This window comes from Sciurus carolinensis, chromosome 8 (genome assembly GCF_902686445.1).
Source record: "Sciurus carolinensis chromosome 8, mSciCar1.2, whole genome shotgun sequence".
In the NCBI taxonomy this organism is placed as follows: Eukaryota; Metazoa; Chordata; class Mammalia; order Rodentia; family Sciuridae; genus Sciurus; species Sciurus carolinensis.
Genome location: NC_062220.1, coordinates 44,098,958 through 44,122,101, shown reverse-complemented (window position 1 = coordinate 44,122,101; position 23,144 = coordinate 44,098,958). Strand labels below are relative to the sequence as shown.

The window sequence follows — 23,144 nt, the reverse complement described above, 5'->3', positions numbered from 1 at the left end:
TTTTTTATTGTGGTAATATATACACAACAGCATTTAGCATTTTGACCATTTTAAACATCCAGTTCTATGACATTGACATTTACACTGATGTGAACCATCTCCATTTTCCATCTCTAGAACTTTACATCTTCCTTACTGCATATTTTATTTTAATATAATAAATAACTTTATATTTAATATATTAATGTGTTAATATAATTAAATTTAATTTAATATATTCATTACCTAAAATGTATCAATGTTATATTAATATGAATATTTATATCAAAATAGTATTATATAGTATATAACATTTTTATATAACATTAAAATTACTATAATATAAACATTTAAATGAAATATTTTATTTTTATACATCATTATATAATATTTATATTATACATATGTGTATTCATCTGCCATTTTTGCCACTACCAGTCTTTTAATTTGAGGTCAGTATCTTTTCTTTAAGAGGGGTCACCTCATTGGAATTCCCCCTGTCCAAACCCTAACCAACTTTTTTGCATGAACTACAGTGATAATGCACTCTCTAGGATTTCCAGTTTCAGTTTCTTTAAAACGAAACAAGAACTGAAAGACACTTGGGAAGAAATTTAAGTTCAGAATCCTAGATTCCCCTCCCCTCCCCTTCCAATATTTTATCATTGTCATTTTTACACCTATTTAAAAAAATTTGAACTACTCTATGTTTATCCAATCTAACACATCCAGTGTTGTTTTTATGGAAACAAAACTTACTTCTGCATTTGCATTTTATCAGTTTTCATAACATGTAACTGTTATATAATTGAAAAACTGAGTTATATAATTGAAAAAAGTTGGCGTTCAATCACAGTTGAGTTGTGAAAAGCATCCAACTGAACGGATAGGGATAGAAGTGTGGGGACATCCAGAGAGTTGTCTACTTGCTGTGAGCATTTGAAATGAAGGGTGTCACTTACAAAACGATCTGGCAGGTTGGATATTATAGTAAACTAATGAACTAAAAATAGCGTGTATATCGGTGAAGATTAATTTTATGTGACAACTTAACTAGGCCACAGGGTGCCCAGACATTTGATCAGACATTATCCTGGTGTGTCAGTGAGGCCATTTCTTTATAAGGTTACTATTTTAATGGAGAGACTGAGTACAGCAAATTACCTTCCCTAATATGGGTGGGCCTCACCCAGTCAATTGAAGACATGAATAGGAAAAACAAAACAGAACAAAACACTGAGTAAGGGGAAATTCCTCCTGCCTGGTTCTTTGAACTGGGACTTACTTTTCTTTTTCTGGCCTTCATCAGCTGTCAAAATGGATATGTGCTTCAGCTTCTCTAGGTCTCCAGCTAGCCCACTACAGATCTTGCTACTTCTCAGCCTTCTTAACCCTGTGAGCCAGTTCCTTATAATAAATTTCTCTCTCCTCCCCACACCTTTCTCTCTCTCTATCTCTCTCTCTCTCTCTCTCTCTCTAATTATAAAATATTCTTGATATCATATATAATAAAACAAAATAATATTACATATGTAATATAAGATGTTAACAATAGAGGAAGCTAAATGAGGGACATACCACAAACACTCTATATTATCTTTGCAACATTTCTGTAAACCTAAACTTATTCCAAAATAAAACCATGTTTTAAAAAATAGCACATACCATACAACCCTCTTTCTGAAACCATTTCTAATTATCATTTGTTTGTATTTTTGCATTCTGTTCACCAAATGTTTGTGATCTTTCCTTTGGGAAATTATTTACTTCTTTCTTTGTATTGTTTTGTATTGCTTGAGTTTCATTTTTTGTTTGTTATTTTTAAAAATGAACATTTTACCAAACCATTGAATTCATCTTTTAAAAAAATATTGCGGCATTTTGATAAGGTGACTTTTAAAAATCATCCAAATTCCAAAATCACCCTGGTGTTCCATTTGATGTTAGTTTTTTAGTAGCTTGGTCTCACTTGTGACTCCTTATAGGCCCAAAATTGATTTTAGGATGAAGTTCCAAGAATAACACTATGCCATTGGACTAGAAAAAAATGACCATCTTGTGTTAGTTTAAGAATACCTTGTTTCTGACTGTTCTGGTTCATTCAGGCTGCTATAATTGTCAAAAGTCGTTTTTAAACATTAGAAATTTATTTATCCTAGTTCTGATTGCACATTCAGGGGCTGGTGAGAACCCCTTCCTGATCCATAGATCACCTCACATGGCAGGAGGGCCAAGCGAGCTTTCTGGGCTCTCTTTTAAAAGAAGACTAATCCCACTCACGAAGACCCCACCCCTCATGACCTAATTACCTCCCAAAGGTCCCTTCTCTGAATTCCAACACATTGGGGATTAGGATTTCAATATATTCAAGGGAGAGTGGGTCACAAACCTTTAGTCTATTGCACTGACTCATATGTAGCTTAATGCTTTATGTCTCTGTGTTACTTTTGCTTTTTTTATAGCTCTAAATATCATAAAGGGAAGGAAAAGCTTTTGGTTGTAGTTCTCCTCTTCTGTCAAGTGAACTGTCAGAGTTTATATCTCCAAATCAAAGCAGAGCTTGCAATTCAGTAATTACAGGGATTAAAAGAACAGATTCCTAAACATTTCAGTACAAATTTTTAAAAACTTAATACTAATTCTTTTTTTATAATTTTTTTTTATTTTTACACACTGCATTTTGATTCATTGTACACAAATGGGGTATATCATTTCATTCTATGGTTGTGCACAATGTAGATTCATACCATTTGTGTAATCATACATGTACATAGGGTAATGATATCTGTCTCGTTCCACCATTTATATACCCCCTCCCTCTCAGAAGAATGGAGGAACTTTAGATTACTTACTCTCGTTATCCTCTTATTTTCTTCTTTTTCTTTGTTCTCTCTTGACATACAAAGTCTCCTCTTTTGACTTTGTTTTAAATTCTCAAGGGAGTCATATCTTGTCTTTTTTCACTCCAAGACTATGAACTTGCACTTGAGGAAAGGATCATCTTCGTTTCTGTGTCCATGTCACCTGACAAAGCTCTCACCTATCAATCAGGGAGAATTGTATTCCTGTCTTGACTGGAGGCGTGGCTGTGAGCTTAGCTACAGTTGCAAATGGAACTTCTGGGGTCTACTAGTTCTTCCTACTCCACACAGTTCTTTCTTTTGTTCTCCCCATTGTTTTTTCTTGCTTAGCCCTTTTTCTTTTTGTAATATAGCTAAGGAATGTGCACATTCTAGAATCATTCTGTTCTTTGCATGAGGACAGGTCTTCCCTTTTTGTTTCTAGAAAGGAATAATCCATACAAGTGGTTCTCCAGTTTGATTGGTCATCTTAGTCAATTGAATGGCTTTTCCAAACAGACTGCTGGACCCAACCCTTTCCCCTGCATTTCTCATTCAGTGGGTCTGGAGTGAGCTTGGAGGATATGAACTTCTAGCAAGTTTTCAGATGATGATGCTGACTTTGGTTCTGATGCTGCTGGTCCAGAGACCACACTTAATGAGTCACTGACCAATACATTACAGAAGCACTGGCTGGCTGACTCATCTCTTGTACAAGGGAGAATAAAAGACATACTGATATTCACTGTCTAGAACTTAGCCATACAATAAAAATAACAGAATGAATATGCATATTTGTTCTAAACCCAAAGTATAAAGAATCTTTTTCTTATATTCAGATCATTTTCATGAACCATAAGTAAAGCTAAAACTGCTAAAGGAGAGAAAACTATTGATATTCTATCAGAGTATATAAAAAGGTTAATTATGGCATGCACATCTTAAAGATCCCCTTGCTGTGTGAGCCATCTCCAGAAATACTTGCCATACGACTGAAATAGAAATGATTATATGAGTAAATTATCACCCACACTCCTTGCCTGTATTATTTCATACCGCAAGCCTTTTCTCTTTTCAAGGAATAATGGTTTTACATTTTACTTCGTGATGGCACTCTAATTGCTAAATATAATAGGAGCATTATGCTACAAAGTTAAAAGATTCCAAGTGAAAAGATAAGTCAAATATAGTAATCTCATCCAGCCAATAATTCTTTAAAGTGTGCGCCTCTTTTCTTTTCCAACTGTCCCCCAATTGTGAGCTCTCACACAATCAAATGAAACTGAATACCTTGGTGGAGAAAAGCTAACAGGGACCCTAGAATTTTTCTAGTCTGAGAGTCTGTACCCAGGAAATACTGACCAAATCTGGTACATTCCTTATTCCTTGTTTTTATAGATAAATTTTTATTGAAAAATAGCATGCCCATATTACTTATGAAACAGCCATGCCCATTTTTTTGTCTATTGTGTGGCTGCTTTTACACTATGATAGTGAAATGGTTGTAACACAGACCATATGGTCCAAAGCCAAAAACATTTACTATCTTGCCCTTTATCAAAAAAAAAAAAAAAAAAAAAAATGCTGACCCCTTCTCTAGTTCAACCTACTCACTTGACAGGTGAGAAACCTATCCCGAGAAAGTAAGATGTAGCTCTGTTTCAAGCATTCAAACAGAAACAGGATGCAGAAGGCCAGGCATTATCCTCACCACTGCCTGAATGAACTTTGGTCCCCCAAGAGAGTCAGAGCTGCCCTTCCTGTATTAGTAGAGAAGGGGACATTGATGTAGGCTTACATCTCATTGCACTTTTCAAGGAGCACTTCAAAATGACAGTCCTACCCCAAAAGCAGTGAGATGGAAATGTGCTTTAATGTTACTCCAAAATGTACAAAATACATTATTAGTGGCTGAACATTTGTTTCTAATAATGAAAAAAAATCCTTTTTCATTAATGAGAAAATCATTAGGATGATCTTGTTTTTCAGAAAAGATACTAACATTGTGCCATGTAGCTTTCTCAAGAGTATCCTAAGCCTGCAAGAGAATGTGCCTGGTGGTGTGAATTCTTATTTTCTCAAGTTGTATTCACCAAACTGGCAAAAGTATATGAGCATATGTGTACATGTATAAGTTAACGTATTTTTACATAATTCATATATCCATGTCTAAAATAAAATGATACAATAATGCTAGGTGTCCCCTAATATCTTATTTACATGTTAAGGAAAATATGTCTATTCTGCAAACAGGAACCCAAATTCTGTGGTTTCCTGTGCACAGAGTCATACAATGAATCGAAAAGGAGTATTTCATGAAAGCAATCTTTATGTTATGTGTTTATTCATTGGCTCTTTAATGGGTATCTCCTGTGTGCCAGGAATCACTGTGCTGAGACAGATACAAAGAGGCAAGAGGATCTCACAGCACGATGCAGTAGGTCATCATGTAAAGGTACCCTTATTCTTATTTAGCTGCCCCTCTTCTGTCTTCCACTGGCATACATCTAATAAAAACTTTTCTCTCTGCCTGGCATTTAGTAAGTATTCAATAAATTTATGAATGATGAGTGGTGAATGAATGGGTGAGTAAGTGAGTGAATGAATGAATGAATGAATATACAAAAGGCAGAGGTATGAGCCACTCTGACCTATTCAGAAAACTCCTTATATATCTGACATACTGGGAGAAGACACTAGGGAGGAGGGTTAAGTTAAGATTATGGAGTACCTGCCAGGCACAGTGGCACACACCTGTAATCCCAGCAGCTCAGGAGACTGAGGCAGGAGGATCACAAGTTCAAAGCCAGTCTCAGCAATTTAGGGAGGTCCTGTCTCAAAAAATAAAATGGAATGAGGCTATGGCTCAGTAGTTAAGTGCCTCTGGGTTCACTTCCTTGTATCAAAGGGGGAAAAAAAAAGAAGGAAAGAAAACATTAAAAAGTACCTTTTATACCACCCTGGATAGTTGTTTGCAATAATTATTTCAACAATTCCATGTGTCAGTCCTGTGACAGGCTCTGAAGATACAAGATTTGGCTCCTGCCCTTATGGACCTTACATTCTCACTGAACAATACACCGGAAATATTCAAAAACTGCTAGGTATTGTCATTGGAGAAAAGTAATTGAAAATGTAATGAAGAACTACAGAAGATGAGGAGGACCAGAGAGGACTGGTGGGCAGCCAACAAGACTTGCAGATTCCAAGAAAGGTTGTCTAGTGGAAGAGTGGGTGAAATTGAGGTTGGAGAGGAGGAAGAGGTCAGGTCATAGAGGGTCCTGTGCATCACTGTAAAATTTGGAGCTCTGCCCTCAAGTCAGTGGGAACCACCTAAGGTATTAGGTTTGGGAATGACAAAATCAAGAGTCTTGTTTTTATAGGATGAAGAGACACGAATGAATTCAAGAGATTACAGAATTGAATAAACAGGATTGATTGACAATAAGTGTGAGGGAAAGAAAGGTACAAGTTGTCTCCCAGATTTCTGGACTGAGCCACTGAATGAAGTGTGTCATTTCCTCATATAAGAAAATGACTAGTTTCATTATAAATTACCTACTCTCAGGTATTTGATTGTAGCAACAAAAGTGGGACATCAGCAATGAATTTGTGGATCAGTCTGTAGAGGTCTTATTAAGATCCACTGCTTTTGATTAAAAATTCTTTAAAGTTTCTTTTCTAAAAAAAAAAGAAGAAGAAGAAAATGAGTGAACAACAGTGTTTCAGCAGCAAAGATGAGAACAGCTGAAGTTGAGGCATCAGAAGAGATGGTATGGAGCTCAGAATATAAATGAACATGGAACCTGGGCATGGATGAGATTACAAAGAAATGTAGAATGTCAGAAAACAACCAGGATGGAACTTTGTGGGTAGAAGAGGAATCAGAGAATACTGAGTAAGCAAGAGTTGTCAAAATGACTTGTTAAAAATAGGAGATAGTGATGTCATAGAAACAAGAGAGGACAGAAAGGAGGAAGGAAGAGAAAGGAGGACATGGCCAATATTGTCAAACATGTCTTTGTTTTTTAATAAGGATTGGAAATGATCCACCGGATGTGGCAATTAGGAGAGCTCTGATCAGAGCCATCTAAAAGTTCTCCTCTTGAACTTGCTTGTTGCTGAAGATCCTATCCCATATTATAGCAAACGTTGCACAAATTCCACATTAAATTCATAAAAGATTTAAGGTATTAAAAATTTTCCCTTAGAAACTGTTACTAAGTTTTTCTAGGTTGTGTGTGTATGTGTGTAATTAAGCCCATTCATTTTTCTTTAGATCCCAACTGTTCTGTAGGTTCTTGAAAACCCTGAGGACCTAGGCTTTTATCAATAGTAGCCACATTCAAAGAAAGCTACAGTGAGTTATGAAGTAGATGAATGATGAAGCAGACAGTAAGTATGGACCTCTTTTTCACAGACATAACTAGGAAAGAACAGAAAGAGAAGGAGAGAGGCCAAGAGTGCCGCAAAGTCAAGGAAATGTTTAACGTATTTAAAATTAGGACTTTTCACATGGAAGAAAATGGCAAGAAGTAAACACCAAAGACAGGCTGATGATGCAGGGGAGAGGAAGAATATTTGTTTAAAATGCTGCTTGAGGAGATAAGCAAGTAAGAAGGGATCCAGGACTGGGGGTGTAGATCAGTGGTAGAGTGCTTGCCTAGCATGTAGAAGATCCTGGGGTTAATTTCAACTACCCCCCAAAAAGATAAAAGGGATTTATATCACAAGTAGGATTCACCTTCTTTAAAGTCCTTCTCTGTGTCTCGATGAAAGAGAGGAGGACAGGTAGTAGATTGATATTCACCCTATAGCTGTTGTTAATGATGAAACGTTAAAATCAAGACTTCATGAAGTAACTCCAACCCCACCATTCAGCACTGTTCTTCTAAAGATCAGAGACTACAGTGATGGCAATGGGATCACTCTTACAGCAGTTAACAACTCCATAGTTCATAAATAATCCCAAACTACCCTGTGATGAAGAGTGCTATATAGATGCCTATTGGGATTTGACCCCTGATTCTTTTATGAGCCAAGAAGAGGCAAGTAGTCTCTGGGAGTAAAATGTCCACCTATGTCAAGTGAATTGATTTGTCAGAAGCACCATCTGGTAGATGAGTTGATTTACACAGAGGAGGCAGGAGGTATATGGAAAGTGCATTAACTCTTTGGGGCCACTGGGGCAGCATTAGTAAATCATTGCTACAGTACTAAATGGTTCCCCTAATGACCCCAAAGAGTAAATGCACCCCCCAAAGGGTCTCAGATGGCCCCAGGTGATCATTTGCCCTCTGAGACTCAGGATGATTACAAGTGCTTTTCAAGAGCTAGGTCAGTGGCCCAATTCCCACTTTACAGATAAGGAAACTGAAGCTTATTCTAGGCTACTTGGTGTCAGTTAATAACAGAGCTTAGATTAGATATTAGCCAGCTAATATGGCTAGCTAATAATTAGCATTGCTGCTCTGATACCTGTAAGAATTCTAGTGATCATGTCAGTAAATGTCATTCAAAATGTGATCTTTCATAGTAAAATAATCTGTATTTATTCCCATTTGGTTGCAAAATGATTGACTAGAATGTTCTTTTACAAAAACATGATTTTAGCTGTGCTTTTTAATGTTGTTAGATTATTGTTTTAGAAATAGAAATGAAAACTCAAGTTGTTAAAGGAGATAGGAAGACTTGCCCAAATGGATGTTAGGAGTGTGTCTCAAGTTTTCTGGGTTTATCAGGCTTATATATTAAATAAGTTGGATCAACTTTGGAGGTGCAGTTCATAAGCCATGAATGTTTCTGAGCTAAAAGGGGCATGCAGAGCCTCTACTCAAGGGTGCTTATTTTATAAGTGAAAAAACTGACCCCAAAGTGGCCCCTCCAGGAAAATAGGTTAGGGGGTTGAGTTTGTTACTCAGTGGTAGAGCACTTGCCTAGCCCATGTCAGGCCCTGGGTTCGATCCTCAGCACCACATAAAAAGATAAATAAATAAAATAAACATATAGTGTCCATCTACAATAAAAAAGAAAATGAAAATAGGTCAGGGGATCCCAGAACTTAAAGTCTGGAGAGGGAGAAAGCATCATGCCTGGTCATTATTATTAATCAGGTTTATGTTAATAAAAGGCCACCAATTCTTTTTAAAACATAGAGTTACTAATCTTCTCCCCTTTAAAAAGAAGTGTGTAAAACTTGAAGCAGAATTCTGTACCAGGACTTATCCACTTCTAATCCTGAAAGCTTAGTTGCATGGCTGACAGCTTCTAGGAATTTTGTAAGTAGATGTGTAATTATGAACTTCTCTAGAAAGAAAAATAAAATCTGCAACAATCAAATTGTATTCCATAAGCACAATTACATCTTGATATGTTTCATCATGCATCCTTTTATATTATGATTGTGTTATTATAAAGCTTACATAGAAGTGATGGGCTGTGTAATTCTTGCATAAAGTGGTGGGTTTTTGGTCAGTGGATCAAAAATTAGGGCAGCTCAGTGTTCTGAGATTACATGGAACAGGACATTGATTTTGTTTGTTGTGTTTTGTCTTGTCTTGTGTTTGGTGATTAGATTTAGGACACAGGTGCCAAAATAACCCATTTTGAGCAACACTGAGGCTTTCCCTGTTGAAATCTTGGCTAAGTTCAGTGAGTTTTGCAAACACAGAAAAAGCAAACTTTAATATAGGCAGAAGAGAAACCTGTAAAGGAAATTTATCTTTCATGCCTAAATAAGAGATACATGTGATTATTAATCAAAATAAGGATATGAGCTAAATAATTATCATTGCATTCAACTTAGGTAATTTGGGACTTCACAAATACCTATGAATTAAGAATAACTGTCAATGAGTTTATTCATTAAAAATAATCCCTTGGATTTATATTTTCTCTTACATATTACAAAGTTATTTCACCTATGAAGACCTTGTTTCATGTTCACAATGAGTGTGAGGTGGGTAGGGAAACTACTATCTGCCCATTTAACAGATGAGCACGTTGAAGCTGGGAATGGTCCAGAGCTCTTTTCATAGATAACACTGTTTCTAAGTTCCATTAGCAGACTGCTTGTAATGAATAATCACTGCATTGTTCAAGTAAAGGCCAAGTCTTCAAAAGTGACTGTCATTTAATATAAATGTGCCCTGAAAGTATACGAAGTATGCCACTGACATGCCTTCATGAAATTCAAACAGATTATCTTCTTTTTTAGTAATCAAGATTGCAATAACTTATGAAGAACACAGATTAAACATATGTTTTCAGTTGATTGTTAGAATACAAAGAGTGCCATAATTAATGAATTTGTTAATGGTTCTTCCCACTTTGCTCAGTGCCCAGTTGTCAATGCCAATGAATTTTGGACTTGGTCCATAACATTTATCTGTTTCTCCAAAAGCCAGTTTCTTTCATTTTCAAGCTAAGGATACCAAGTTGCACAGTGCACTTTTGCCAGCCTCATGGTGGTTCTGAATACCTCCACACTGGTGCTCCCTAAGTATTGTAAAATATTCTTTATGTGCCAGCTGCCATGCTCCTTTGATCCCCCAATTTGCATATGGTACGTTACTGAACAAGGAGTTTTTCTTTCTGTTTCACCAAATGCGGGTGTGCAGTCATTGTAACAGCATTCTCATGATCAGCCATGTAAATTGCCTCCTGGGTCCAAAGTCTGAAAAAATAGTTTTTCATTAAAACAATTTTAAAAACCTACAATGTTTGTACTTCACTTTTTTCAGTCTTCTAAAAGTCTTCTTTCTGCCAGTAGCAACCTCACAAATGGCATCATTTGTGGGAAGGGTTGGCAATTATTTTTCTAGCCTGTATAGGCTAGAATATGGGGCAAAAACTTCCAAAGCCATAAATATATAATGAAATGTATTGGCTTACTCACTTTGCTTTCTGAAAAATACCAGCAAATTTATTTTTTTATATTTACTTTAAAAATCTTCCCTGATACTTAGAAATTTTTGGACTCTTATCTTCTCATGCATTATTTTCCTCCTGCAGCCGTTTTCTATAAAATGTACTTGTTTCACACCAAAAATACCAAACTGAAAAGTGTGTTTTATGTTCACAGATGTTAATGGGGGCAAAGAAAGATACTATGAACCCTTAGACTTTACAGAAAATCTGGGCTTATTAAAATACTAAGTATCTTTAGTCTTAATTCTGTATGGTTATAACCAGAAATCCTAAGGATATATGAAAGATCAAATATTTATCTTATGTGCAAATTAGATCCCAATAACAGATTACTTACCCTATAGCTGTTAAAGTGTCAAAAATCATATTACATCTTGTATAAATAAAAATATGTGATTTTCACACAGTTTTCATTGTTCAGCTTTCACTGTCAAATATAAGATTTTAACATGTTTCTCAATAAATAAAATTTTATTGATATGAATTATTACTTTACTTCAAATTTTCAAAATCATTAAATAAAAATATAAAGAAATAACACACATATTTTCTCCAGATAACTCCCTTCATTCTTAAGCTTTGTTGAAAGCTTTGGCCAAGTCCTTGAAAGACAAAGAAAACTTTTTTCTGCCTTTAAAAAAATTAGCTCCCAAATTAAGTCTTATAATACATTTATGATTATTCAACTTTTAGTTTACCTTTTATAGAAAAGAAAGAAAAAGGAGTATTTTCCTTTATCTCATTCCCACAAATGAATCACCATAGAGCCTTAAGTTGCTTGCAATAATGCTTAGATCAGAAAGCAATGCCTTCTTTTATATAGTGTTCTGTAGGCTGAGCTCAGATTGCCAGCCTTTCTGTATCTGCCCCAGTTAACTGGATGGATCACTCCTCTGGATGTTACATCAAGAGCCTGTGCTGGTAAAGTGGGGGTCTCTGAGACAAATGAACTCATACACCAACTTTGGGCTCAGACAGACTTCAGAGGGTTCTAGTCTTCATGGGCTTTTCAGAGAAAACAAAAGAAAAGCCTATTTTGGGCCATAGACCTGGGCAGTTTTTCCAGATTCTTTCATCTTAAATATGCCTTCTGATTAGCCCCCCTCTTTCTGTTGATCAGACCTTTGGGAGAAACACAAGGAATTTTGTAAAATGGATTTGTCCTTCCAGGAGACTGCATTCCAGGTATGAAATTATAACCCCATAGCCTTTCCCAAGCCTACTAAGGCACATTCCCTCACGGTCCTTCCCTGGAACTCACTCCCACATTCCTTTTATGCTTGGGTCTTTTTCTTATCTACTTTAAATGGTGCCAACCTGCTTTCTTCAGCAAATTGTTGGTGCTAAATAAATGGTGTGATTTATAGCAATAATGGTGATGATAATGAATCTTAAAACACCTAACTAATCCCAGTGAACTCTCTGTGATGTTAAGGCTGTGGAACACATGGTTGACTAACAGTGATAATGACTGAAAGTGAGGTGATAAATTACTATGCAGATTGTTGATGGCTTATAATTGTCTCAAATGGAGGACATTTCATAACAGACCAATCCCATTTAAATAAGTATATGTGTACCATTACAGACATACAGGGCTCGGGCTCGTGTGTGTGTGTGTGTGTGTGTGTGTGTGTGTGTAGAGAGAGATTTGTTTTCAGTAACCTGCTTTATAAAATACAGGGACATCAAGAACTCAGAAAAACACTCCTAAGGTCAAGGGCCATGGGAGGTAAGAATTAAGGTTGTGTTTGCTCTTTCTTGAATGTTGCATTGTTCCTGGGTCTGTAAGCATAACTTTAGAGACTCCACCAATATAAACACAAAACTACCTAGTTATGAGCTGGTGTTTACACAGTCTGGATCAAAAGCACAGACACTCAGGTTCATTTGCATTTGCTTGCCAAAAATGTCCTGATTCTTTATTTAAAAAGGAGCAATAATTCATATTATGATGCCATTTATTTTCAAGGTCAGTTTATATTTACAAATTTTATTTTAAAAAAGCCTTCACAGTCTTTACCACGTTGCCAGCACTCTCTTTTCTTTGGAGTTGCATTGTTCTTTTCTAAGGAACTGATTGTGTGGCAGATCGTCGGATCATTGCAGGGAGCACAGATGAAAAGCCTGTTATTCCAAAGGATTAAATTACAATTCTTAGTGAACCATTGCCAAGCTATTTTTTTCGAAACCCCGGGAGGATTGGAAATAGGAAATGTTATGCTGTGAAAAGGGGTGGGAATGGTTGAGTGGAGGAGGAAGAATGACCATCCCAATAAGTGTTATTACATTTTCTTCAAGTAACATCATGAAGCAAATAAAAGATGATAGTAAAATCTACAAACTAGCCGAATGATCAGGAATAATAAACAACTTAATTTGTAAAGAAATAATGCTATAGCAATAGATTTTTATTGAATTCTAAAAATGAGGAAAACAAATGAGGTAGCATGTCCACATTAACACACACACACACACACACACACACACACACAAATTAAGATTCCAGCTTCACTTTTGCACTTTTAGAGTTCAAGGCCTATGGGACAGAGGAACTAAGATTTGCAGATCACTTGACTGTGAGCTCTCTTGAGAAGGACTATGAAATTAGTATTAGGAGGAAAAAAATGAAAGGGAGTCTCTTTCTTAGAGGAGTATTAGCACATTTTCAAAAATATGACCTGAAAGCAGAAAGAGAAATTAGTTCTGTTTGATGTTCCAAACACCAGCAAAGTATCATATAATCTAGGAGGGGACAAGATAGTAAATGTGGGAAAGAAAACACCATAAAAAAGCGATGTAAATTCAAATCTGAAACATATATTAATGAACTCAGAGGAAGATTCAGGATATAGGTGCCCAAGGACCTGTAGAAACTGAAGTAAGGAGAAAGACTGACAATTAGATGTGTCCTAATTGCAACAGGGAGTCCACAGGCTGCCACTGTGACTTCTGTTTGTATATAACTGTAGGAATCAGGAACAAACTCCATATGAAATGAGGTACTAAAAAGTTCAAAAACTCACACTGAGGGCGTGCTATGTCTCAGGAACATACAAGCATGATGCTTGAGGTTAAAAAGAAGGGTAAGAAACAATTTTTGATCTCTTAAGAGTTTGCAGTATTTTGGAAAGACAGACACACAATCATATGACCACAGTAAAACACTGGAGCAGATACTATAAAGACAAGTAGCACAAAGGAACCTGAAGAGCTGCAACTCACTTTGGAGAAATTAAGAAATGCTTTGAAAAGGGACTTAGTAGCATTTGAATTGGATCTTGAAGGATGAGTAAGAGTTGTCTAGACACAAGACAATGTGCAAAGGTGCAAAGAATAGGTGCATGCCGTATGTAAGTTCGGGATGCATGGGTTGGGAGAGCCAGCAGGAAATGAGATTGGACAGGGTCTTTCATATTTGCTGAAGGTTCAGCCTTAACCAGTTAAGGCCAGCTTTAAAGAAAGGGGATGACCCAATCAAATGTGCATCTCAGGGGTAGGGGGAGGCTCAAGTCTGCAGATAGCAGTTAGGAGGCCACTGCACTGGTGACAGATAAGACATCAGAGGACAAATTTGATATTTTGGAGATGGTATGAATAGACCATAAGCGATTAGATGTTAAGGGTGAAGGAAAAGTTGAAGGAAACGTCAGCACTTGAAGATAGTGATAGCACTGAGATAAAGAACTATGCAAAAGGAATACATCATTTGCCACACTGCGGGCAGGGGAGGTTGACCAATCTGTTGTTAAAATCCTCTTTATAGAATGAAGGAGACTCCAGGTCAGAGAGAACCAGCAGGAACAGTGTCCTCATACTACCACACCCTATTGTATCCTCTAAGAGATTCAGGGGCCAGGAAACATTTAGTTGGAATTTTACTTAATTGCTTACTGTTACTAAAAATAAGCATAGTATATCAAATGTTAGTACCACAGAGACCAATAACATGATAACTTGTCCTACCAGGTTAACTCTGTTCACAGCCCTGAGAACACACACAGTTTCCTCTCATTACTTGTCAACAGAGTAGGATCCTGAGATTATATGGGAGTTTGTTTAAAAACTCATATTTTTTACTCATATCTTTCTAATCAAGAAAATCTTGATACTGTGCAACCAATAAGAAATCACAGAAATAAATTGGCTGCGGAGGCTTATATAAGATGACGATTGTCAGCCTGTAGGTGTAACTCAGTGTCAGAGTGTTTGCTTAGCATGTTCAAGGCCTTGGGTTCAATTCCCAGTACAGGGGGGAAAAAAAAGTTGATAACTGTCATCAAAGGTCCTAATTTTAACTTTTGGTGTTTTATCAAAATAGTCTTTTCTAACTCACTGATTTTGTATGATTGCGATAAATTTGAACAAAAATGTTTGCCAAAAATAATATTATTTTATGTTCCTTCTGATATGAATTGTGATTATTCATAAGATTACTCTGAAAAGGACTTCCATTTCTATAAATAAAAAAAGTAATGTTGTTTCCTAGATTGCCAACCAAGACTTCAGTCTACTGAGTTTAAAATTCTAAAACTGTCCTTTTGCTCTCTTCACACACATGCATCTTCTTTCTGTTCTCACCTTCTCCCTGTAAGCTTGGGATTTGTACAAGATAATATCAGACACAGTCTGGTTTGGCAGCATAATGTCTAAAATGTCTCTTCTGTTTTTTATTTTGTTTGATCACAATAACATCAAAATGTAACAATGAGTGAACTGTCTTGAGAGTGGGTTTGAAAACACCTACTTACTGATGTTGATGTGTGTGAATTCTCATATTTAACATTAACAGCAATTTCTTCTGTTATTTTCACACTTTTATTGCAAAGACACTGGCCTGGTCAGATCCTGGAAAAATACATTCTAAAGGACATTTTTGTGGAGGAATAAAAATGTACATTAATACAATTTACATATATTTTATTAGTTTACATAATCTTACATGAACAACAATCAATTTTTCAGTCATATGTAACTTTTTAATGTATTATTTGAACTTCATCAACAGCTTCCTGATTGGGTCTCAAGAACTAATCAGACCCCACACAATTATTATCAGGGACTTAAAACATCTTGCATCCATCATAAAGAATAAGTAGGACCATAATGACTAATCACATTAGCATAGTTTAAAAATGCAGAGCATGAATAGCTTTTTTCCCCAAGATTTGTAGTAAAAACATACACACAAAAAGACTGAAATGATTCATTATACCACTGGCTTGTTTATATTATAAGATATTTATGTGCCCAGTAGAATGAAACCATAAAACTGCCATTAACAAGTAGAGGGAGGAGGTTCTGTTTTTAACTAAATTACATGAATTTATGATGAATATATACCAAAAAAAATCACAAGGAAGAGATACTCCTATCCTGTTATGTCCTCTTAGGATATCACAAAACCCAGTTTAAATATAGATTTTTTTTTAGTAGTGCACACTTTGCACATCCCACTTAGGCTATTGGTAAATTTAGCAATTTATGAATCAGATTCTGCCCTTAAAGCTAAATAATGAGGTGCAGGTGGAATCACTGCATATTACAGAAACATAGAAAGCTAAGGAAAATTTTATTCTTAGGGGAAAAAAAATCTCAAAACCAAAAAACCCCTCCCTTTTCTTATAACCACTTACAAATTTAAAAGTCTTACCACCCAAATGGAAATGAATTCCCTGGTTCCCTCTCAGAAGTTTGGGATAGCTGCGTCAAAACTGAGTTATTCTGCTAAATGTTTGTTACTGAGTGACAAAGCAAGGTGCTTCAGATGCAGTTGTTAAAAAAAATGACAAACACAGTCCTTGCCTTCAAAGGGCTTAGTAAGAAAAGTAGGAAAGGAAACACACATTTAAATGGCAGCATAAGGAGTTCTGCCATGAAGGAACTAGTAAGTAAGGCTTCCTGGGGTAGTACCAGTGTGAATACCTGGACGATAAGCAGGAGCTGGCCAGATAAAAAGACATTAAGTTACAGTCAAAAGTATTCCAGGCCAAGGTTACATGGAACATTTTTTATTATTGAATATTTATAAAATAAATGCTTACTGCATACAACTATATCAGAGATTCCAAGAAAAAAATAGCAAGAGATAAAGCTAGAAAGCATTCTGGGCTCCAGATTCGTCCACTTAAATATTAAGGGGGTAGGGAGATATCAATATCCAAGGTAGGCAAGTAGGACCATCAGGGAGTTTAGTTGGAGAAACAAATACAAAATAATCAACATAATAATGTCCAGTTGTTACAAATGCAAGGAAGAAAACAAACAAGGTTCTAGAAAAATAACAGGAAGGGGATATAGCTGGGGATATAGCTCAGTTGGAAGGCCCGGGGTTCAATCCCCAGCACCACAAAAATAAAGAAAAATAACAGGAAGACTCTACCTTAAATGGATGAGGATGGCATCTCTGAGGAAGGGAGATTTGAAGAAGGATCAGGTCATGAAGGTCTGGTGAAATCAGGGAGTTGGGGATTTATCTAGAGGCTTATCCATGGTTAAAGGTTTCAAGCAGGTGAGAGATGCAGTCAGATGTCGCCCTGGCTGCTCTGCAGAGTATGGAGATGAACAAGACAGCAAGTAGGGAGACCAGCTGGATGGCTTTTCCAGTAATCTAGGTAAGGGATAATTGCAAAGTGCTAGAATATCCTGGTAACAGTGGTATTAGGCAGGGAGAATATGAAAGTACTTAATAACCCTTTGTACATGAGCACTGACCAATCAGAGTGGACACTAACCTCAGCACTTGAGCAGGACTGTTTGGTCTTTTCTAGGCCAGACTGGGCAGAGCGGGAGTATCACAGAGGTGGAGCCAGCAAGGCAGGGGCTTAGGCTAGCAGTTCTTTACAACCAATGTGGAAGCATTTCAATATTTTAGCATCAGATGAAGCTGTACCTGCCTGGGAAAGCAAAGAGCAGTCACCGTCACCCCACTACATTTTGGTAAAGCAAAAGGGAGAAAAGTGGAAGAGTTAGTGATTGGGTTCTGGTTTCTGCATGAGCAACCAGGTAAATTCATTTATATACTCAATAATATCTATTCAGCACTTATGTCTCGAACTGCTGAGAGTCTTGAACTATAAAGTGGCATTTGGTTATAGAGTAAGTAACTTGGGGAAAAAACTGGGTTGAAAAAATCAGTTTTGGAGTTTCCAGCATAAAGATGTCATTTTGAACTACAAAATACATGAGGTCCCCTAGGGAGAGACTATAGAGAGAAAGTGACAGAACCTAGGGCAGAACCCTGCCTAAGTCCAACATTTAGTTTTCGAAGAGAAGCTGCTTTAATGGCTGAGAGGGAGTAGCTACTGCTGTTCAGAGAAAAGCAATCATGTGAGGTTGCAGAAGCTTCCAGTGGGAAGTGTTCCCAGGAGGAGGGAGTGGCTGGCTATGTAGAAAGATGTAGGGAGATTAAGAGAGGTCTGAAGTCTCGAGGGGACTTAGCAACATGGAGAGTGTTGTGACCTTGATAAGGGCAATTTTATTAGGTGATGAGCAAAGAGGCTAGCATTGAAGGTAAATGAGAAGTGGGCAAAGACACATGGTAAGTACAAAACAACTTTTTGTAGTGATGTGCAAGTAGGGGAGCCAGTAAGTTATTTGTACAGATTCCAGGGTCTACAAACTGGTACACCTGGCTCTTTTTACAAATAAAATTATATTGGAACACAGCCATTCCTATTCATTTATGTATTGTCCAGGATTGCTTTTGTGCTATGATGGAGTAGTTCAGTAATGGTGAGAGACCTATGACCTCCAAAACAAAACCATTTATAGAAAAAGTTTGCCAACCCCTGGATTAAGCTAAAAGATTACATGCCCTAACCCATTTTATTAACCCTGGGAAGCTGAATAAATATATACATATAGAAATGCATAAACTAAACAGATGCAATCTATTTCACCAGGCAGAAGTGCTATAGAAATTCTCTTGGGTCAGTTTACTAATTTATCAACAAAAAAGAGAGCAATTGCTCTTTGCTGAGACTATGTGCCTGGTTTTAACAATACAAATAAGCATATATTATTCATGCTGACATAGCCAGTACCTGGAGCTGAGTCTGACACATGAGAGGTGTCTAATACATACTAGTTGAAGCAAGGAAGGAAAGGTGCTGGATTAGGGAATCACCTGGAGTAAGAGGTAGGGGATCTTCTGGGAAGGAGAGAGGGGTGAGAAAGAGAGGGTAAATTATGTTATATACATTTATGAATATGTCACAATGAAACCCATTATTATGTACAACTGTAAAGCACTAATAAAAACATTTAAAACATAAAACATGGCATATGCATTGTGGAATTGTCAGTGAAATCCACTAATTTATGCAGTATGAGTTAATATTTACAGTATTGTTTACAAGAAAATAAGGCAGTGGGGGATAGGGAATCTTTTTTAGACTTGAGTTGATAGCAGAGGATTCCCTGTGTAAATGAGCTTAAATGCAACCATCCCATTGAGGTTTGTGAAGGCTGAACTAAATTTCATTCCTCTAGAATTAATTTGGGAGGGAGGCAGATAGGTTGGGGAGAATAGGCTAAGGCTCATGTCAAGGGTATGCTTGACATGAAAACAAAATCACAAAGAGGCAATTTGTAGCTTGGCAGCAGGAAAGCACAGTTCCAACCACTCTTTATTTGTTGTAATGAAACAGAAAATAGAGATGAGCTGAATTTATGTATAGCGCAAGCCAACTTATCCCTCAAAAACAGGACCAGGATTTGGTCTGTTAAAAAGTAAGTTAAAGCAACAAATCAAAATATGGTATTTTCCACAATTAAACTAAAAAAAAAGAAGTATATATCATCAGTTCACCAACCTTTTGACAAAAGTCTGAGGCCTTTTCTTTGAACAAGAGGCATTACTCTTGAATAAAGCACATCTCTGAGTTAACTAACATTTAAGGTGGTAAGGGTTTCTTTAAAGGAGAGTGAGAACTTACAGATAAGCAGTGATCTGAGTCCAAAATCCTAGATTTTTTCTCAAATTTCTTGTAGCTATGTTACTCATACTTTGTGAGGTTTCAATTCATTTTTATAGAAGCAACCCTTTTTTTCCATTTAACTTATTTCTATAATATGTCACGAAATCACATCATTATAATAACAAAATGCAACTGCCACAAGCAGATTTAGGAAATAACAATTGCTTTTCAGGGAGCATATCAGAGCATCACCTACTAACTTTGTTCTGTGTGTGGGAACATTATTGTACAAAGGGATGGAGAGTCTGTGATTCTGGTGAGTCCCGGAAGGGGAGGCAGGTTCAGGGGGTTTTTCATCAAGGGTGGTACAAACATCTTACAGGTTCCAGCTGGTGCTACTTGAGTCACTGACAAGCTGCCAGCGTGGCTGTGTCCCCTGAATATTGACTTGGGGCAGCTGTCCCAAGTCATCCTACTCTAGGGACCTTGGAGTATTGTGTTTTGGAAACCACGCATTAAGTACTGACTTTAGCCTCTTCTGGAATGTAGTTTGTGGAATAATAGATTATTCCTCCTAACAATGCAACTTTCAGAGAACTATAACTATGAGAAACTGGCCTTACATCTCCCATCACGGATTCAGCTTTGTAAAGCATACTTAAAATTCTCAAACTGCTGGATCTAGACAGAGACAGTAAAATCTCAGTAAGCATATTCTGGCAGCATGTCACCTTGTAACTAACAAAGAATACCCAAAATAGGCAGAGATCACAGAACATAAAAGTCAGAAATCAAAGCAGTGGTTAATATATTACTGTGAACTAAGACTGGGGAGCCCTCTCTTTTGCAGCAAATGCCTAGCAGGATTTCTAAGCTATTTTTTGCAAAAATTGAGTTCAGAAAAATGATCCTATTCCCTATTATTAATAATCTGGAAAATTATTTCCAATAGTTTTAGAAATTAGGAAATAAGATGGCTGTCTGAGAGTTACTATCAAATCAAGAATATCATTAATCAAAATATATATGTAATATCTTAAGAGGCAGAATGTTTGCAATATGAAAACCTTTATAGTATTAAATATTCTACATTGAGACATTAATGGTAGAAGTTGAACGGCCTGAAAGATCTAAATGCCTTCTTTGACAGATTTAGATATTAAGACCCAGAAAGGCTATATAATTTGTTCAAGGGCCCAACGCCAATTATGAGCTAATCTAGACTATAATACAAATCTGTTAGGTCCTAGTCTAATGTTTTTCTTATAACACCCTCCCTCTATGTGGAATTTTCTGATAAGTTGAGATCACTCCATCCTCAGTGATCTGGTTACTGTGTTTAAGTAATAGTTTATCCTGTAACTCAATGATATAATACAACTATTGGTTAAGCTCACTGAGTCTGTGCATCACAGATTCAGAAGGGCACTTTGGGCATGGGTTGACACTGGTCTTTGCTCCCAGGCTCAGAGCTGGGATCACCTGAAGGGCCCTGGGTTCACCTGAAAGCTCACTCACTCACCTGTCTGCTGATTGATGGTGGCTATCGCTGGGAGATCAACTGAGGCTGTGGGCCAGAATACCTACAGTAGCCTCTCCAGGTAGACTGAGCTTCTTCTCCACATGGCGAATGGCTTCCAAGGGGTAGCATCATAAGAAAGAGCCAAACAGAGACCATATTACCATTTATGACCCATCTTGGAAGTTATTCAACATGACTTCCACCCTATTCATTTTTGTTGAAGCAGCCTTAAAAACCCACCCCAGTTCAGGGGAAGGATGGTAGACTTTACCTCCTAATGAGAAGCAACAAGGTCCTGGAAAAGCATGTGGGACCAGAATTACTGCTGTGGCCACTTTTAGAAATTACAGTCTGCTACAATTAGAATTAAAGGCATTCTTTGCAAGAAGAAAACTGGAGAAAGAAAAAAGGCAGTAGAAGAACAACTAACAAATCATACCTGAAGGCTGAGTGTGCCTGCTCCCATTCCTCTCCCTCTGGGGAAATTTGCAATCTGTGCTCACTGCAAATTGAACAGAAATAAAGCATTTTAACTCATCATGATTGAAGCTTTTATTTCATTTAACTGTCTAGTTTGGTGTGTTGGAAAGTATGTTTATAGGATATATCCCTAGCATAAAAGCCTTCACAATGAGGAAAAAGGGAGAAATTATTTTAATTGAAGAAATTTTTAAAAAATAGATCATGTACTAGACTATAAAGAAAACAGCAATAAATCTCTTAAAGCACAAAGTACACAGACATATTCTCTGACCACAGAATAATAAAACTACAAATTAGGAACAAACACTCAAACAAAAAATTCCCACCCACTTAGAAATTTAAAAATACTCTTCCACATATCTCTTGGGAATAAAGAGGGAAATATGATTGCAATTATAGAATATGTAGAAATAAGAATAATGAAAATACTACAAATCAAAAGTCAAGTGACATGCCTGAAGCTATATTTAAGAGGCATGTAAATCAAGAAGGAGTGAATTGTGACAGCAGCACCAGTGGCGATGGCTGACACAGGAAGTGTCAGGCACTGGCCTAGGAGGTTTACAGGTAGCAATTCATTTAACCCTTACAACAATCTTCAGGTAGATGCTATTATATTCTTTCTCATTTAATTGAGAAGGAGATTGTGGCATGGAAAGGATGAGTGATTTGAAAAGATCATGCAACTAGTCCCCATGGTAATGCCAGGAGTGTCCCAGGGCTTACTGGGGTTCCAGCAGTGACCTAGGCAGGTAGAGTTGCTCTTCCTTGTTACTGCTGGACAGGAACAAGAGTTCTGGCTCCCCAGCAGGCCATCACTGAGACCATCCAGGCAGGGAGGGAGAGGAGTAGCTCATTACTGCTCCACACATGGCTCCACACAGTCGGGTCATGGTGAAAGCCCTGAAGCTCCACTAGGCCTCCACCCATGGCACCCCAACAGGAAGGGAAGAGGAGCCTTGTTACTGCCAGGATAAGGTGGAAGTCCAGGCTCCATCCATGGTCTCTGGCACTGGGAGGTATTGTCACTACTGTCTGATGGGGATGAAAAGCCCATCTCCCTACTTAACATTGTCTCACACCACCTTGGCAGCTGTGTTGGAGCACCTCAGTACAGCCCAGTGGAGGGCTGAAGTCTAGTCTCCGCACTAGGACTTTGCTGGCATGCACGGCAGTGGAGGCCACATTTTTTTTTCTATTATTTTGCTGGAGTAGAGTGGTTGTTGTCTAAAGGTTCTCCATTTTGCTAGGGTGACCCTTTCCTCTTCTTTGACTAGACTGAACCGTCTTTTGTTGAAGCCTTTTTATCTTTGCCTATTGGAGTCTGTGGGTTGCTTACTTGTTCTGCCCAACATCTGGGACACATGAGGCAAATGAACAAAGAGCAAAGGGAACTACCCTAGATGACTGCTGCCTTCTTCTCCCCACCTCTTCCATCTTTTGAGGGTTTTATACACACACACACACACA

The 23,144-nt window shown here is 37.3% G+C and overlaps 1 protein-coding gene and 1 long non-coding RNA gene across 2 annotated transcripts in view; one reads left to right on the top strand and one right to left on the bottom strand.

Annotated features, from left to right (window-relative positions):
• Positions 1–23,144, top strand: part of Glcci1 (glucocorticoid induced 1) — a 148,066-nt gene that overhangs the window by 11,872 nt on the left and 113,050 nt on the right. The gene's annotated exons all lie outside the window — the stretch shown is intronic.
• LOC124990266 (uncharacterized) overlaps positions 15,918–23,144 on the bottom strand; it is a 37,334-nt gene continuing 30,107 nt past the window's right edge. The window contains exons 2-5 of the long non-coding RNA XR_007109725.1: positions 21,631–21,693; positions 21,192–21,303; positions 17,483–17,644; positions 15,918–17,358 (exon numbers count right to left, since the gene is read on the bottom strand). This is a non-coding gene — a long non-coding RNA (uncharacterized LOC124990266). The remainder of the gene's footprint in view (positions 17,359–17,482; positions 17,645–21,191; positions 21,304–21,630; positions 21,694–23,144) is intronic.